The sequence below is a fragment of the Vulpes lagopus genome, chromosome 1, assembly GCF_018345385.1.
Source record: "Vulpes lagopus strain Blue_001 chromosome 1, ASM1834538v1, whole genome shotgun sequence".
NCBI classification, from domain to species: domain Eukaryota; kingdom Metazoa; phylum Chordata; class Mammalia; order Carnivora; family Canidae; genus Vulpes; species Vulpes lagopus.
Genome location: NC_054824.1, coordinates 58,745,821 through 58,758,654, shown reverse-complemented (window position 1 = coordinate 58,758,654; position 12,834 = coordinate 58,745,821).

Sequence of the window (12,834 nt, the reverse complement as noted above, 5' to 3'; positions counted from 1 at the left end):
AACTGTAATTTGAATAGACATTCTTGCTGATATTTAAGCAAGGCTAACATTTTGGTCATCATTTTTTTCCCTCTCTCTCAAGTTCTTGTGGAGGGACAGCCCCTACCCCAATCTCTCCCTTCTGATTGCATTGTACCACCCCAAAGGGCATCTGGGCACTCTTCCATGACCTTTTATTTGTGGTACTTGAGTTTATGGTTTCCCACACATGTGGGGTAGGGATGAGAGAGGCTGGTTTCTGTGTTTAGCCAGACCCAGTGATAGTAAAGTTGTACAGTTTGTTCTAAGTTCCTTAAGCTCTGTCCTTTGAAATTGCCAAAGCCTGGAACGGGGTAGTCCAATATTATAAGTCCTTGTCCCCCCCAAATAGGCCAACCCTGTGTTCTCCCAGACACTCAAAGAACAGTGCATGCTGACTAGCAAGCAGGTGGAGTGAAAACAAGACTTATGTGGGTCACTGAGCAATTTTGGACTCTGTTCAGGTGATGACCCCGGGCCTTACTCTGCAAACATTTTTATAGAATGCATGATTGTGTTTACCGGCTACCCCAGTGAAGTAGGTACGGTACAGCAGTGAACCACAGCACACAGTGTGGAAAATGACTCCGGAGGGGCTCGGCGAGTGCTAGAGACTCTTCCCAGATCTCCATATAATGACATGTAGGGTTTGACTGATAAGCTTGTTGTATATCTCATGTCACTAATGGAGAAAAAAATCAGGCTCTAATAGTACAGATAAAGGAATGATTGTAAAAACATGGAATTCCTGCTTAAACATCTGTACCAGGTCTTGTGCCCTACTGCCTCAACTTCTGTCCTGTTACACGAACTACTCAGCAAATCAAGGTAGCATAAGCCACAACCTGTTATTGACTGATTATTCCTTTATTTTATGTAATTGAATCAATATAATCATTATTGTGCTAGTAATATATTTCTGAGTAATGGGAGTACCAGAAAAAGCAACCTCTTTCATGAGGTTTGGAGTGGGGATGGGGTCTCTCTGCCTACCTAAGGAAGTCTAATAGGGGTTTGAGGGCTGGATTCTTTTCTCTTTTTTTTTTTTTTTTTAACAGATTTTATTTATTTATTCATGATAGACACACACAGAGAGAGGCAGAGACACAGGCAGAGGGAGAAGCAGGCTCCATGCAGGCAGCCTGATGCAGGACTTAATCCCAGGACCCCAGAATCACACCCTGAGCCAAAGGCAGATGCTCAACTGTTGAGCCACCCAGGTGTCCTGAGGGATGGATTATTTTCTTCCTCAGGAGCTAGAAGAGGCTTGTGCTAAAACTGAAATATGATGTGTACTTTATGAAATAGCCAAGACCGGCTCTGCCAGTTTTGTTTTCAAAACTAGTCTCTATCCCTTGGCAGGGGAAATGAATAAGTTATTTTACAATTATTAAAAAAAAAAACCTGTAAGATTGCAAATACATTATACCACAAACTACCAAACTGAAGGAAAATCTATCTCATGATCATGTTATAGAATATGTTATAGAACATGTTATAGTTCATGTTATAGAACAGTCTGCAAAATGTGGGTCTCACATTTTCAATAGTCATAGATTGGGAACCACTGGGACTCTGGTTCCAGATTGACCTTGATTCTTGATAAAAAAAAAAAAAAAGAAAGAAAGAAAGAAAGAAAGAAAGAAAGAAAGAAAGAAAGAAAGAAAGAAAGAAAAAAAAAGTAGGTCTTCACTAATTTGGACTTACTAACTGAAGTTCGCCTGATGAGTGAAAAGTTGAATTATAGATTATTCAAGACTAAGTCCAAGACTTAGTCCAAGTCCAAGCTATTAGTAATTTAGGCTGCTAATGATATATTTGTACTTTTTTTTACACAAGTATTATATTTTTATCCTCAGAAAGCTTTATGTAAGCTAAATATAACCTTATAAAGTTCTTTGCATTCTTGTATTTTGTAAATTGTATCCATAGAGTATCATTTTCATGGGGCTACTGTAACAAGCTATGATAAACTAGGTGGCTGACAACAGAACTTTTATTCTCCCACAGTTTTGGAGACTAGAAGTCTGACATCAAGATGTTGGCAAGGCTACAGTTCCTCCAGGGGCTCTAAGAATCCTCCTTTGTCTCTTCCAGCTGCTGGTGGCTTCTGGTGTTCATTGGCTTGTGGCATCCAGCTCCACTCGCTGCCTCCAGGGCCACGTGGTGGTCTCCTCTGTGTGTCTGTCTTCTTACAGCCTCATATAGCGACACCAGCCACTGAAATCAAGGCCCACTTCCATCCAGGAGGACCTCATCTAAATATATCTAATTGCATCTGCCAAGATCCTATTTACAGACAAGCTCAGATTCTGAGGTTCCAAGAGAATGCAAATTTGGAGGAGACATATCAACCCAGTATGTGTAGATAGCAGAATGTTTAATTTCATTGTTTTTCAGAATGTTTCATTTTATAGCTCAGCCTCAATCAAAGTTCATGAATAATTATTAAAATGGTTCAGATCAAAGAAACCAACAGCATCCAGTGCTGCCCAGGATGCAGAGGAACTGCAACTACCATACGTTGCTGATGGGGTGATGTAGCCGCTTTCAAAAATGGTTTGGAAGTTTCTTATAAAGTTAAATATTCAGGTGTCACGTAAGCCAGGAATCCTGCTCATGGGTATCTAGACAAGAGAAATAGAGTAGATGACCTCTCAAAACTTTTAAGGAAATTTTAGAAGCAGCTTTATTCATATTCATTAAAAACTAGAAACACCTGAAATTTTCCTCACCTGTGACTGGGCAGAGGGACACCTGTTTGGTATCTGGTTTGAGGCTTATTACGAACAACACATTCTCAATACAAAACTGCACATGTATTTGTGGTGCATGGGGTGAACACACGGAGTCACAGCCACGCCTTCCGTTCTTCATGAAGAATATTGTCCGAGAAAGCCTCAAAGAACTTTGAGTGTAACCTCACTGTTTACTTGGAAAAGCACTGGCTTATCATGGGTATTTTAATCCTGCCAATTTATTGTGAGTGTGGGAGGGCCTAAAATATATTGTCCTACTCCCAGATCAAAAAGACATCTCTTTCTACTCTAGATATAATTACATTTAAAATGTAAATGTAGACATCCTTTGCAACTTGAGGGTACATGAGGGTCTTTGATAAGTATTACACATTACTAAGAGACAAAGCAGGCAACAATTGCTCCATAGTTTTATGGCTTTTCTTGGAGTGCTGGGTGGGGAAAGTCGAGGGAGCCTTCACCCTGCCCCTTTCCTGCATGGCTCCAATGCCATGATGAGAAATTCATCTCTTTGCCTTATGGCTCTTTTTCCCAGGAACCATGTTAGATCCACCTCTCTTAGCCATTTACTTACACATCTATGTAACTAAGTCTCTCCGAATCACTCAAAGTAGCATGCTTTGCTGGAGAGGAAGTCCAAGAGGAATGGATTAGTAGGTTGGGCGTTCTCTTTTGAGAGATGAGTAAATAGTCCAGCACCTAGAGAAAGGTGAAAAGAGAAAAAGAAAGTAAGGAGTACCAACCCAAAGCTGACATCTCTTATAACTTGCTTTAGGCAAGCTCTGCTCTTTGACCATCATAAAGCAGCAGACCACTGAAAGAAAGTATAAAGTCACAGGTGACCAAAAGGACACTTGACTTATGGAGATGCTTAAGGTTTTTCCTTCACTTTTTGGAATAGCCTTTGGTCTAGAAAATTCATAGTAAATGTTGGTTCATCAGAAAACTCAGCATCTCATGAATTTCCTCATATGAAATCCTTGAGAGCTTTGCTATTCTTCGAGTCACTTTCATCGTTTTTCATTTACACCTGTTGTCATCTGTTGTCTGATTTCACAAAAGACTCCATCCCCACCTCACGGAGGTATGAGCCATCTGCTGGCCTACTTCCTTCTTTGCTCTCTACTGGGGACCCTGCTACATAGAAGGATCCTTCCAGTGTGAATGGATTTTTGCTGATTTACTCATCTATTCTGGCTTAGAACAAAAGATGTATGCATGTCTGGGTTCACTGGTCAGAGTGAGCTCTGGTGTTCACAGTAATGGGGCACAGTAAACTTGCTGACCCATCTATACAGAGATTTAACCTATTATTTTCTAAATAGCAGCTTTATTGAGCTATAATCCACATAACATAAAATTCACCCACTTAAAGTATAAAATTCAGCGTCAACCGCCATTTAAGGTCTCGTTGACTTGCTTTAACCAAGTGGTGTAACTAAGAATGATCATTCTATGGAACTAACCAAATATTCCTTCACAGGACATGAATAGAATAATGAGACTCCTTTACCTTTGTATAGTGCTTGATAGTTTTTGATGTATGTTTTGAACACCTTTGCCAGCATTGAGTTTGCTTCTCATGGCCATTCTCCATTTCAGTGGGAATGAGTGACTTAACTAACCAAAGCTACATATTTAAACATTTTAATATAGGGAAAAATATAGTAATTTCTATAGGAGACGAATAAACAGAAGTGATACAGAAATACATAGGACTGAGAAATTAGCTGTGACTGGAGAAGACATTGGGACTTCATAGCAGTAGTGGACATGAAGAGGCTAGTATTCAAGCAACGTCCTGAATGGCAGGATTTCAATGGAAGAGTTGGAACAGAGAAGACTGTAAGCAAAATCATGAGGTGAGAAAGTCCAAGGTAGGGATCCCTGGGTGGCGCAGCAGTTTGGCGCCTGCCTTTGGCCCAGGGCGCGATCCTGGAGACCCGGGATCGAATCCCACGTCAGGCTCCCGGTGCATGGAGCCTGCTTCTCCCTCTGCCTATGTCTCTGCCTCTCTCTCTCTCTCTGTATGACTACATAAATAAATAATAAAAAAAATTTAAAAAAAAGAGAGAAAGTCCAAGGTATATTCAGGGGTAGTGAACAGAGACCTCCTTGCTAAAAGGCTTTGGAAACTGAACTAGCAGTTTGGAGTTGCCCTTGTGGACAGTAGGGGCAGCCTGAAGTTTTCTGTGGAAGGGCACATTGTGACCAAAGCAGTGAAAATCATTTTTGTATCACTAGTGGTGCTAGGTGGCACAGTGGCCTGGCACACTGACATTTAACTAATGTCAATGTTTAATTGACATTGAAATGAACATTGTTTCTTGAACTTTCATTTGGCAGGAATTGCCAGTTCCCATGCCATGGCTCAGGTTAACCCATTCTTTGGACTCTTCTCCTGAAAAATGTAAAGAACTTTGGCTTTTTGTTGAGCACTTACTGAGAATCGATATGCTTTTCTGTTCTTATTTTTTTCCTTGGTGACATTTATTGGCCTATTCCTAGTGTACTATGTGGCACATGTTGTCATGCCATGTATTTTCAGTGCCACCCCAGTTTTAGGATATGAACCCATCATTAAATCACAGCCTTGTGAGTCAGAAGACACAGGCATGTCTGTGTCTAGAAAGCACAAATGGATATGTGCTTTCTAGTCATTTGTGGAAGCGACTTCATTGGCATATGCCATAAGTTTGCACATTTTTATTAATCTTAAAGTCAATAGAAAAGGAGATAGTGTATAAGGCAAGGAGAAAAGTAGGAGGACCATTTAAAAAGTTGCCAGAAGGGCACTATAGCCTCATTAAAAAAAACAGCAAAGTCCATCCGCCAGCTGTATGTAGGACTGGGAGGAACACAGAAGAGCTGGGGACAGTAGGACAGTTATAAAGCTGGAATAAAGGTCTCCTGCACTGGAGGGCAAGTGAGCATGAAACGACGTAAATAACAATATTACTAAAATTATAATAACAGTATCTATTATTTAGCGGAAACCAGATACCAGGCACTGTGCCAAGCAACAGGACAGTCTTGTGAAAGGCCAATGAATCTTTTTCTATGCCAGATCAGGAAAAGAGATCTTGGGAACGCTGAATAAGTCATTTAAGATCATGCAACTAGGGGACACCTGGGTGTCTCAGCGGTTGAGCGTCTGCCTTTGGCTCAGAGTGTGATCCCTGGGTCTGGAATCGAGTCCCGCATCGGGCTCCCTGTGTGGAGCCTGCTTCTCCCTCTGACTGTGTTTCTGCCTCTCTCTCCCTGTGTCTCTCATGAATAAATAAATAAAATCTTAAAAAAAAAAAAGATCATGCAACTAGTAAGTGGCAGAACCAGGCTATTAATTCAGCTCAGTAAGACCCCAAAAGTGTGGACATGTGAGAGATATTCTGAGGACAGACTTGATCTTCAGACTGACAAGACCTTGGCTCTGTAGGAACCGAGACTATGTGTTTGCTGACAAGGAGTCTGTGGTCTTCACATCAGAGTTAGAGGTTCTGGATTTCCTGCTCAGCCTGGAGGTCTTCAGTGGTATGAATCTGAGGGGATGTAGAGGGGTGCCAGGGCCCAGGCCTGCATCTATGGAACAAGGATTTAGTATTTTGCTAGCCTGTTGAATAACTCAATTCCCTTATCAGGCGATACAGAAACAAAGAGTTCTCACAATCTCTTCTTCAGCAGCCAGCACAAAGACATTGTAAGAGGGTAAGTGAACAGGACTGGACTGGTCACCCAGAGAGGAGCTGTCTTTAGAATGCAAATGACATTGGGTTAAGGATGGTCACTTTATATTGAAATAGAAGGTAGAGTAGGGCTTTGAAAACCTTGGCATCTAATCAAATGGAATTCAGCTCCCCAAGTTTCATCCAGCCACTGCTAAACATCAGTACCAGAGATAAATGCTAAGCCCTCAAATGAGGAAAACAGCAGCAGTTTGTCCTTACCAGAATTTATATCTTTACTAGTTACAGATCGATATCTCCATCAAAAGGCATCTGAATGGTATCCTGCAACATTTTACTGCAAAGGAGGTATAGCAGAGGTCACAGGATCCACTGGTTTCACCATATATCCCTTCAGCCAGAAGTGGCTGGACAATTGAACGGCACAGTGGCCTCTCAGAGAACACACTGTGAGGGTTAGAGTTTAGTCCTCTGTTTTGGTATTTATTTTTTTTTCCAATGTGGATATCCACTTGTTCCAGTACCATTTGTTGAAAAGTATTCCCTTTGACTTTGAAGTTCTTGGATTCCTTTGTCAAAAACATTACCATATACATATGTATTTCTGGACACTCCATTCTGGCCCATCGATCTGTCTGTCAATCCTTACACCAATACTAGATATTGATAGTATGAGTCCCCAACATTGTTCTTCTTTTTCTTTCTTGATTTTATTTATTTATTTATTTGAGAGAGAGAGCACAAATAGAAGGAGGCACAGAGTGAGAAGCAGACTCCCCATTGAGAAGGGAACCCCATGCAGGGGGCTGGATCCCAGGACCCTGAGATCATGACCTGAGTCAAAGGCAGATGTTTAACCAACTGAGCCACCCAGGCACTCCTTTTCTTCTTTTTCAAAATTGTTTGGGCTATTTTAGTTCCTTTCTTTGCATATAAAGTTTAAGAACAGCTTGTCTAGGGGATCCCTGGGTGGTGCAGCAGTTTAGCGCCTGCCTTTGGCCCAGGGCGTGATCCTGGAGACCCGGGATCGAATCCCACGTCGGGCTCCCGGGGCATGGAGCCTGCTTCTCCCTCTGCCTGTGTCTCTGCCTCTCTCTCTCTCTCTGTGACTATCATAAATTAAAAAAAAAAAAAAAAAAAAAGAACAGCTTGTCTATTTTTATAGAAATGCTGGCCTAGATTGTGATTAAGATTACATCAAATCTATAGGTAATGTTGAAAGAAAATTTAACTTAACAAAATTAAGTATTCTAACCTATGAAGGCAGTAAATACCCCCCAAGTTTCAAAATGAGCAAACTGAAATTTAGAGAGCCTAAGTAACTTGCCAGGGTTATAAACATAAAGCAGCAAAAATTCTTTCATCTATTTACACCTAACTGACTCACCAGAATGGCCTACATTCTTACTTCCTTCTGCAAATCATATTGACTGCTACCCCATGGCTATCCCATGGGATTGTAAACCTTGTTGGCTGCTATTTTTGTCTAACATTTCTGCTTCTGCTAGGTGATTCGTAGGCTTATCAAGAGTCAGCTGTGTTTTTTGCAGTATCAATTTTTGCCCATAGTCCTTGTTGTCATAATTAAATAATTTAAGGACAAATATAAATTCTGCCTGAGTAAGTCTATTTTTTAAAAATTTGTCCTGTAAGGGCACCTGGGTGCCTCAGTCAGTTAAGTGGCCTGACTCTTGGATTCAGCTCATGATTTCAGGGTTGGGGGATCGAGCCCTGCATTGGACTCTTTGCTCAGCAGGGTGTCTACTTGAGATTCTCTCACTCCCTGCCCCCTGCTCACTCTCACATGTGTGGTGTGCTCTCTCTTTAAAATAAATAAATAAATAAAATATTTTTGAAAATGAATTTATCTTGTCAGAGATGGGGACAAAGATTTTGGCATGATGATATTCACCCAAATCTTAGTACTGATACTACCCAGTGAGAAAGCACCCAAGTATCTCATAAAAAGAAATAATTGAGAATATTTTCATATTTTCATATGATGGCTACTATTCAGTCATTAAAAACATATTTTTGAAGAATAATTAGGGGAAATTCTTATGACAAAAGAGAATAGCAGTTTAGAAAACTATCTGTATAGAAGGATCCTGATATTCATAGTATTTCTATTCCTGGTTTTCCAATGACCCTTTGCTGAACTTTAGGTGGTCTTTGTTGTTATTTAGAGGCATATTTCCACTATCATCTTGGTTCTCTGGGTCAGGCACTCATGTGGCAAAACTGACACAGCAACACTGACTTCTTACTCCCCCAACCCCAGTGACTTTATTTCCAGGCAATTCCATTTCACCACTGTCCTCCCCACCAACTGTGCACTCTGGATACATCTCTTTGTGTCCTGCACCAGCCAGGGTGGTGTTCAAATCTATGAGGTCCTGGAAAAGCCAATGAGGATAAACAGGACAAACTGCCAAAAGCTGAAGCAAAGAATATCCTTTTGGGAATTGCCTTGATTTGCGTACGTAGTCCCTTTTCTAGTAGAGGGACTAGCAAAATAAAATATTCTCTCTCTCTCAGAACAGTTCAATACTGGAGACTCAAGTCATCTTCAAAGTCCTGCCAGAACTCTAGTTCCATACTCTGTCCTTTATTTGCTCTTCTCTCTCCCTCATACGATGTGCTTTATGTTGCGTGTACTCTGTGAAGAACAATTTTGCCTTCTGCCATAGCAAAGGGCATTTTATAACATTTAATTTCCTAGCATTATTGTGTAGAACATCCAGTGATGTGTTTTGCACCCCAGAGCTGGCCATATAAATTTTTATAAATGATGTTAGATGAATCCCCTGGCACTCTACATTAATGGTTGTGTCACTCTACTGGGAGCACTGTTTATAGTCACATGATGAATTATCTTCCTCTTTATAAAACTGGGCAGAAAACAAAATAAACAGGGCCAACCGTACTTCAGGATTGTCATATCTTCTATTTGTTTGTCCATAATTTCCCTGAGAAATTTTGAGATGTGGTACATTAGACTCATTATCTAATGCCTGTGACATTGGAGTTAGAGAGAAGAGGGCTACATGCCTGGAGGAAGGTAGAAACGAAATCAGGAGGTCAGTGGTGCTCACACATTGGTACTTTTATTTTTTTAAGATTTATTTATTTATTTATTTATTTATTTATTTATTTATTTATTTATTTATTCATGGGAGACACAGAGAGAAAGAGAGTCAGAAACACAGGCAGAGGGAGAAGCAGGCTCCATGCAGGGAGCCCGATGTGGGACTCCATCCCGGATCTCCAGGATCAGGCCCTGGGCTGAAGGCCATGCTAAACCGCTGAGCCACCCGGGCTGCTCCACACATTCCTACTTAAAAAAAGAGCTAGCCCATGCTATCACTGGCTCAGTAAAATACAGGAAACCCTATGGGTAATACCAGACCAGGAGTAAGTAGAGACTGGCCAAGTTACATTTCTCTATTTACTGTTCTTATGCAGTAAAACAAAAAACAAAACAGGAATGTAACCTTCTCCTTGACATGAGGAAGTAAATTCATTGACCTCAACTTTTTGGAGGATGTTCTGAGCAAGAGAGAAAGTATTTTTTGCTAATATCTTGATGCCTCTTCTTGGATCGGCTGTTTGAAGAACCTAAATAAGCATCTTGTGCTGTGTCTCATCAACACATTGATTGACACTGTGGAGACACCAAGACATCAAGGCATTGTGGAGCTGGGTCCTTCCCTTATCCTATTTTGAATTTCCTCATGGAATTTCCAGGTTTGGTTGACCCTTCAGATGGTGTTGATGCTTTAGAGTTTCTCTGGCCTGAGGGCCAAAACAAATGAGGAATGAGACAGTGAAATGATCCAGAAGAAGGATGTCTTCAGGAAGAGGGGTGACTGTGTCCTTAAATGGGTTCAAGTTTCAAAGCCCTCACTGGGTTCTCGGTTACATTTGAAAAGTCTTAAGAGGAGTGCAGATGAAATTTCTACAAGCATACAGCTTGAGGACAGGCTTTCACAATCACAAGGCCGGTGGAAGAAAAGAGTGCAGAAGAGTTTGAAGAAAAGAAGCATCGTCCTGCTTACAGCATGCTCCATGCTCCGGACTAAGTTCACTTTTCAGGGTGCTTGGATGGCTTAGTCAGTTAAAGTGTTTGACTCTTGGTTTCAGCTCAGGTCATGATCTCAGTGTCGTGAGATCGAGCCCCACATCAGGGAGTCTGCTTGAGATTCTCCTTCTTCCTCTGTCCCTTCTCTTCCTCTCTTTCTCTAAAATCAATACATAAATCTTAAAAAAAAAAATTCCTGGTTGTGATCCAGCTACCCTCTTGCTCATTCAAGAGACTGAATTTTACAGTATTTCTTTAAATCATGAAGAAATTCAAGAATCTGACTTCTCATCTGTTCTTGAACAATCTGAGCACAGGTTGTTATTCTAAAATTCCCTTAAACAGAGAGAAGCTATAAATACTTTATCATAACATCTTTTTTTTTTCATAACATCTTTTAAGAAAAATAGCAGAGGATCATATTGAGGGTGTTAGAGATATAAATCTTGAATAGAAAGGAAAGATTGGAAAAAAAACCCCATAAAAATAGAAAAAGCCAAAGTCACAGAAGAGATTGCTAGTGATGGTCCTCCCTGGCTCTGCCTCTTTCCTGCCCCTCCCACCCTTTCTCCAGGAGCATCCCAGGATGGGCCATGCTTCTATGTTGCACAACTTGTATATGAATTTTAGATTGAGCCAAGTAAGCCAGTCTGAAACTGAGATACAGAGTCCAAAAGAAATAATAACTAGAAATTCATGAAACTCAGAGTGATCTTCCTGGAAGCTATATAGGACTTAGAAAGAGTGGGTGTCAGCAGGTGATTACTCCTGATTTAGGGGAAAATATGCTTTAGGACTCACATACATATTAAAATATACTGCTTACTGTATTCTAGCTAGGTATCAATGTGAACTCAGTAAGTTTTCTTAAGTGCTGCATTACAAATGAGGTAAATTAGACACAGAAAGGTTCAGTGACTTGCCGAAAGTTATCCAGCTAGTAAGTGGCAGCACCAGAATTCATACTGTGGAGGCGCACTTGGAACCTCAAAGTTGGTACAGATTTTAAGCTGAAGACATTTGAAATTCAACAGACATAGAAAGAAGCCTTCTCAGAGTTTCCCTTATCCAACCCAAGGCGGAAACTTCTGTGTGAGGACTGCCTTAAGTTCCACCTTAGGCACAACTTCTACTCCCAAGAGAGTGACCAAGAGTAAACCTGCCATAAATCCCCTCTGGCGGAGAAGTACAGTCCTGAAGAAGATAGAAAGACCACTGACTCTCCTGAACTTCGTCTCCTATTCTTCTAAAATCCATTCGTCTTTCCTAAAGGAACCTATCTGCTCTTCCCATGGAAGCCTCTCTCCCTTCTCCCTCTCCTCTACTAAGTTAGCTATATAAGCCTTGAACTTGAATTATTTAATGAGCCAGGGATGCCGTCTGTAGGCCCCCGGGTGCAAACCAATATACCATTTTGTCCTGTTAGAATTGCCTGTTACCAGCTTCATTGGCAGGCCCGTCATTAAACCTGAGAACAGAGGAAAAAGCATTTCCTCCCCTACAAAACCCGGGCATTCTGGCTACAGAACCTATGCTTTAAACCAGGATTTCTCAACCTCACACTACAGACATTTTGGGACTGGACAATTGTGTTACTGCGGAGCTGCCCTGTGCATTGTAGCATGTTAGCAACTCCCTGCTCACTAGATGCCATTAGCATCCACCCCTCCTCAGGAGAGCCAGAAATGTCTCCAGAATGGCTAAATGTCCCCTGGGGGGCAGAGGAGTGGGCAACATCTGGCCCTCTGCTTGAGAACCGCTGCTCATCAGGTTGCCACTTTTTGCTCTACTGTCCCATATCTGGGGAGGGCTTTCCTGCTTCTCATCTGTCAAGGCTTAGTGCTCAGGCCGGTGCTCGGTGATTCACTGATGCTAACGCTAGTGATTACAGACACCTCCCGAGATCTTACTATGTTCTAGGAGACACCAGTTCTTACGCCTATTTGCTTATTAATCCTCACAAGAAACCTATGTGGAAGGACTTATTTGTGGGATGTGTGAAGTCTGGGGACACAAAGAGATTCCATTTTGGAACTCCAGTTTCCTTTCCAACTAATGAACTCCTGAGCTGCGCCCAAGGTGCCAACTGTTTTACAAGCAGGTGCTCGGGAAGTTGCAACAGAGCAGCTGGCATTCAGATCAGATGAGACAGTAAAGTTAATCAATACCTACCAGGGACTGTTTCAATTGACAGCACCAATAAAATAGCCAGTAAGACCGTAATCAGAAGTGGCTCATCTGCTCAGCACCAGATTAGCAGGTTTTTTCTTCTCTTCATTATCTACGTCATGTA